A 7,036-nucleotide genomic window follows, 5' to 3' on the forward strand; every position below is an offset into this window, starting at 1 on the left:
ACCTCAATTTTGAAAAAACAATTAGTACTGTAACCAAAGACTATAGAGCTATTGAAACTAGTAAGACCTCAATTTTGAAAAAACAATTAGTACTGTAACCAAAGACTATAGAGCTATTGAAACTAGTAAGACCTCAATTTTGAAAAAACAATTAGTACTGTAACCAACGACTATAGAGCTATTGAAACTAGTTAGACCTCAATTTTGAAAAAACAATTAGTACTGTAACCAACGACTATAGAGCTATTGAAACTAGTAAGACCTCAATTTTGAAAAAACAATTAGTACTGTAACCAACGACTATAGAGCTATTGAAACTAGTTAGACCTCAATTTTGAAAAAACAATTAGTACTGTAACCAACGACTATAGAGCTATTGAAACTAGTTAGACCTCAATTTTGAAAAAACAATTAGTACTGTAACCAACGACTATAGAGCTATTGAAACTAGTTAGACCTCAATTTTGAAAAAACAATTAGTACTGTAACCAACGACTATAGAGCTATTGAAACTAGTTAGACCTCAATTTTGAAAAAACAATTAGTACTGTAACCAACGACTATAGAGCTATTGAAACTAGTAAGACCTCAATTTTGAAAAAACAATTAGTACTGTAACCAACGACTATAGAGCTATTGAAACTAGTTAGACCTCAATTTTGAAAAAACAATTAGTACTGTAACCAACGACTATAGAGCTATTGAAACTAGTTAGACCTCAATTTTGAAAAAATAATTAGTACTGTAACCAACGACTATAGAGCTATTGAAACTAGTTAGACCTCAATTTTGAAAAAACAATTAGTACTGTAACCAACGACTATAGAGCTATTGAAACTAGTTAGACCTCAATTTTGAAAAAACAATTAGTACTGTAACCAACGACTATAGAGCTATTGAAACTAGTTAGACCTCAATTTTGAAAAAACAATTAGTACTGTAACCAACGACTATAGAGCTATTGAAACTAGTTAGACCTCAATTTTGAAAAAACAATTAGTACTGTAACCAACGACTATAGAGCTATTGAAACTAGTTAGACCTCAATTTTGAAAAAACAATTAGTACTGTAACCAACGACTATAGAGCTATTGAAACTAGTTAGACCTCAATTTTGAAAAAACAATTAGTACTGTAACCAACGACTATAGAGCTATTGAAACTAGTTAGACCTCAATTTTGAAAAAATAATTAGTACTGTAACCAACGACTATAGAGCTATTGAAACTAGTAAGACCTCAATTTTGAAAAAACAATTAGTACTGTAACCAACGACTATAGAGCTATTGAAACTAGTTAGACCTCAATTTTGAAAAAACAATTAGTACTGTAACCAACGACTATAGAGCTATTGAAACTAGTTAGACCTCAATTTTGAAAAAACAATTAGTACTGTAACCAACGACTATAGAGCTATTGAAACTAGTTAGACCTCAATTTTGAAAAAACAATTAGTACTGTAACCAACGACTATAGAGCTATTGAAACTAGTTAGACCTCAATTTTGAAAAAACAATTAGTACTGTAACCAACGACTATAGAGCTATTGAAACTAGTTAGACCTCAATTTTGAAAAAACAATTAGTACTGTAACCAACGACTATAGAGCTATTGAAACTAGTTAGACCTCAATTTTGAAAAAACAATTAGTACTGTAACCAACGACTATAGAGCTATTGAAACTAGTTAGACCTCAATTTTGAAAAAATAATTAGTACTGTAACCAACGACTATAGAGCTATTGAAACTAGTAAGACCTCAATTTTGAAAAAACAATTAGTACTGTAACCAACGACTATAGAGCTATTGAAACTAGTTAGACCTCAATTTTGAAAAAATAATTAGTACTGTAACCAACGACTATAGAGCTATTGAAACTAGTTAGACCTCAATTTTGAAAAAACAATTAGTACTGTAACCAACGACTATAGAGCTATTGAAACTAGTTAGACCTCAATTTTGAAAAAACAATTAGTACTGTAACCAACGACTATAGAGCTATTGAAACTAGTAAGACCTCAATTTTGAAAAAACAATTAGTACTGTAACCAACGACTATAGAGCTATTGAAACTAGTTAGACCTCAATTTTGAAAAAACAATTAGTACTGTAACCAACGACTATAGAGCTATTGAAACTAGTTAGACCTCAATTTTGAAAAAACAATTAGTACTGTAACCAACGACTATAGAGCTATTGAAACTAGTTAGACCTCAATTTTGAAAAAACAATTAGTACTGTAACCAACGACTATAGAGCTATTGAAACTAGTTAGACCTCAATTTTGAAAAAACAATTAGTACTGTAACCAACGACTATAGAGCTATTGAAACTAGTTAGACCTCAATTTTGAAAAAACAATTAGTACTGTAACCAACGACTATAGAGCTATTGAAACAAGTTAGACCTCAATTTTGAAAAAACAATTAGTACTGTAACCAACGACTATAGAGCTATTGAAACAAGTTAGACCTCAATTTTGAAAAAACAATTAGTACTGTAACCAACGACTATAGAGCTATTGAAACTAGTAAGACCTCAATTTTGAAAAAACAATTAGTACTGTAACCAACGACTATAGAGCTATTGAAACTAGTAAGACCTCAATTTTGAAAAAACAATTAGTACTGTAACCAACGACTATAGAGCTATTGAAACTAGTAAGACCTCAATTTTGAAAAAACAATTAGTACTGTAACCAACGACTATAGAGCTATTGAAACTAGTTAGACCTCAATTTTGAAAAAACAATTAGTACTGTAACCAACGACTATAGAGCTATTGAAACTAGTTAGACCTCAATTTTGAAAAAACAATTAGTACTGTAACCAACGACTATAGAGCTATTGAAACTAGTTAGACCTCAATTTTGAAAAAACAATTAGTACTGTAACCAACGACTATAGAGCTATTGAAACTAGTTAGACCTCAATTTTGAAAAAATAATTAGTACTGTAACCAACGACTATAGAGCTATTGAAACTAGTTAGACCTCAATTTTGAAAAAATAATTAGTACTGTAACCAACGACTATAGAGCTATTGAAACTAGTAAGACCTCAATTTTGAAAAAACAATTAGTACTGTAACCAACGACTATAGAGCTATTGAAACTAGTTAGACCTCAATTTTGAAAAAACAATTAGTACTGTAACCAACGACTATAGAGCTATTGAAACTAGTTAGACCTCAATTTTGAAAAAATAATTAGTACTGTAACCAACGACTATAGAGCTATTGAAACTAGTTAGACCTCAATTTTGAAAAAACAATTAGTACTGTAACCAACGACTATAGAGCTATTGAAACTAGTTAGACCTCAATTTTGAAAAAACAATTAGTACTGTAACCAACGACTATAGAGCTATTGAAACTAGTAAGACCTCAATTTTGAAAAAACAATTAGTACTGTAACCAACGACTCTAGAGCTATTGAAACTAGTTAGACCTCAATTTTGAAAAAACAATTAGTACTGTAACCAACGACTATAGAGCTATTGAAACTAGTTAGACCTCAATTTTGAAAAAACAATTAGTACTGTAACCAACGACTATAGAGCTATTGAAACTAGTTAGACCTCAATTTTGAAAAAAACAATTAGTACTGTAACCAACGACTATAGAGCTATTGAAACAAGTTAGACCTCAATTTTGAAAAAACAATTAGTACTGTAACCAAAGACTATAGAGCTATTGAAACTAGTAAGACCTCAATTTTGAAAAAACAATTAGTACTGTAACCAAAGACTATAGAGCTATTGAAACTAGTAAGACCTCAATTTTGAAAAAACAATTAGTACTGTAACCAACGACTATAGAGCTATTGAAACTAGTTAGACCTCAATTTTGAAAAAACAATTAGTACTGTAACCAACGACTATAGAGCTATTGAAACTAGTAAGACCTCAATTTTGAAAAAACAATTAGTACTGTAACCAACGACTATAGAGCTATTGAAACTAGTTAGACCTCAATTTTGAAAAAACAATTAGTACTGTAACCAACGACTATAGAGCTATTGAAACTAGTTAGACCTCAATTTTGAAAAAACAATTAGTACTGTAACCAACGACTATAGAGCTATTGAAACTAGTTAGACCTCAATTTTGAAAAAACAATTAGTACTGTAACCAACGACTATAGAGCTATTGAAACTAGTTAGACCTCAATTTTGAAAAAACAATTAGTACTGTAACCAACGACTATAGAGCTATTGAAACTAGTAAGACCTCAATTTTGAAAAAACAATTAGTACTGTAACCAACGACTATAGAGCTATTGAAACTAGTTAGACCTCAATTTTGAAAAAACAATTAGTACTGTAACCAACGACTATAGAGCTATTGAAACTAGTTAGACCTCAATTTTGAAAAAATAATTAGTACTGTAACCAACGACTATAGAGCTATTGAAACTAGTTAGACCTCAATTTTGAAAAAACAATTAGTACTGTAACCAACGACTATAGAGCTATTGAAACTAGTTAGACCTCAATTTTGAAAAAACAATTAGTACTGTAAACAACGACTATAGAGCTATTGAAACTAGTTAGACCTCAATTTTGAAAAAACAATTAGTACTGTAACCAACGACTATAGAGCTATTGAAACTAGTTAGACCTCAATTTTGAAAAAACAATTAGTACTGTAACCAACGACTATAGAGCTATTGAACTAGTTAGACCTCAATTTTGAAAAAACAATTAGTACTGTAACCAACGACTATAAAGCTATTGAAACTAGTTAGACCTCAATTTTGAAAAAACAATTAGTACTGTAACCAACGACTATAGAGCTATTGAAACTAGTTAGACCTCAATTTTGAAAAAACAATTAGTACTGTAACCAACGACTATAGAGCTATTGAAACTAGTTAGACCTCAATTTTGAAAAAACAATTAGTACTGTAACCAACGACTATAGAGCTATTGAAACTAGTAAGTCCTCAATTTTGAAAAAACAATTAGTACTGTAACCAACGACTATAGAGCTATTGAAACTAGTAAGACCTCAATTTTGAAAAAACAATTAGTACTGTAACCAACGACTATAGAGCTATTGAAACTAGTAAGACCTCAATTTTGAAAAAACAATTAGTACTGTAACCAACGACTATAGAGCTATTGAAACTAGTTAGACCTCAATTTTGAAAAAATAATTAGTACTGTAACCAACGACTATAGAGCTATTGAAACTAGTTAGACCTCAATTTTGAAAAAATAATTAGTACTGTAACCAACGACTATAGAGCTATTGAAACTAGTTACACCTCAATTTTGAAAAACCAATTAGTACTGTAACCAACGACTATAGAGCTATTGAAACTAGTTACACCTCAATTTTGAAAAAACAATTAGTACTGTAACCAACGACTATAGAGCTATTGAAACTAGTAAGACCTCAATTTTGAAAAAATAATTAGTACTGTAACCATCGACTATAGAGCTATTGAAACTAGTTAGACCTCAATTTTGAAAAAACAATTAGTACTGTAACCATCGACTATAGAGCTATTGAAACTAGTTAGACCTCAATTTTGAAAAAACAATTAGTACTGTAACCAACGACTATAGAGCTATTGAAACTAGTTAGACCTCAATTTTGAAAAAACAATTAGTACTGTAACCAACGACTATAGAGCTATTGAAACTAGTAAGACCTCAATTTTGAAAAAACAATTAGTACTGTAACCAACGACTATAGAGCTATTGAAACTAGTAAGACCTCAATTTTGAAAAAACAATTAGTACTGTAACCAACGACTATAGAGCTATTGAAACTAGTAAGACCTCAATTTTGAAAAAACAATTAGTACTGTAACCAACGACTATAGAGCTATTGAAACTAGTTAGACCTCAATTTTGAAAAAATAATTAGTACTGTAACCAACGACTATAGAGCTATTGAAACTAGTTAGACCTCAATTTTGAAAAAATAATTAGTACTGTAACCAACGACTATAGAGCTATTGAAACTAGTTAGACCTCAATTTTGAAAAAATAATTAGTACTGTAACCAACGACTATAGAGCTATTGAAACTAGTTACACCTCAATTTTGAAAAAACAATTAGTACTGTAACCAACGACTATAGAGCTATTGAAACTAGTTACACCTCAATTTTGAAAAAACAATTAGTACTGTAACCAACGACTATAGAGCTATTGAAACTAGTAAGACCTCAATTTTGAAAAAATAATTAGTACTGTAACCATCGACTATAGAGCTATTGAAACTAGTTAGACCTCAATTTTGAAAAAACAATTAGTACTGTAACCAACGACTATAGAGCTATTGAAACTAGTTAGACCTCAATTTTGAAAAAATAATTAGTACTGTAACCAACGACTATAGAGCTATTGAAACTAGTTAGACCTCAATTTTGAAAAAACAATTAGTACTGTAACCAACGACTATAGAGCTATTGAAACTAGTTAGACCTCAATTTTGAAAAAACAATTAGTACTGTAACCAACGACTATAGAGCTATTGAAACTAGTAAGACCTCAATTTTGAAAAAATAATTAGTACTGTAACCAACGACTATAGAGCTATTGAAACTAGTTAGACCTCAATTTTGAAAAAACAATCAGTACTGTAACCAACGACTATAGAGCTATTGAAACTAGTTAGACCTCAATTTTGAAAAAACAATTAGTACTGTAACCAACGACTATAGAGCTATTGAAACTAGTAAGACCTCAATTTTGAAAAAATAATTAGTACTGTAACCAACGACTATAGAGCTATTGAAACTAGTTAGACCTCAATTTTGAAAAAATAATTAGTACTGTAACCAACGACTATAGAGCTATTGAAACTAGTTAGACCTCAATTTTGAAAAAACAATTAGTACTGTAACCAACGACTATAGAGCTATTGAACTAGTTAGACCTCAATTTTGAAAAAACAATTAGTACTGTAACCAACGACTATAGAGCTATTGAAACTAGTTAGACCTCAATTTTGAAAAAACAATTAGTACTGTAACCAACGACTATAGAGCTATTGAAACTAGTTAGACCTCAATTTTGAAAAA

This window comes from Neocloeon triangulifer, unplaced genomic scaffold (genome assembly GCF_031216515.1).
Source record: "Neocloeon triangulifer isolate White Clay Creek 2 clone unplaced genomic scaffold, ASM3121651v1 ptg000008l, whole genome shotgun sequence".
Taxonomy (NCBI): domain Eukaryota; kingdom Metazoa; phylum Arthropoda; class Insecta; order Ephemeroptera; family Baetidae; genus Neocloeon; species Neocloeon triangulifer.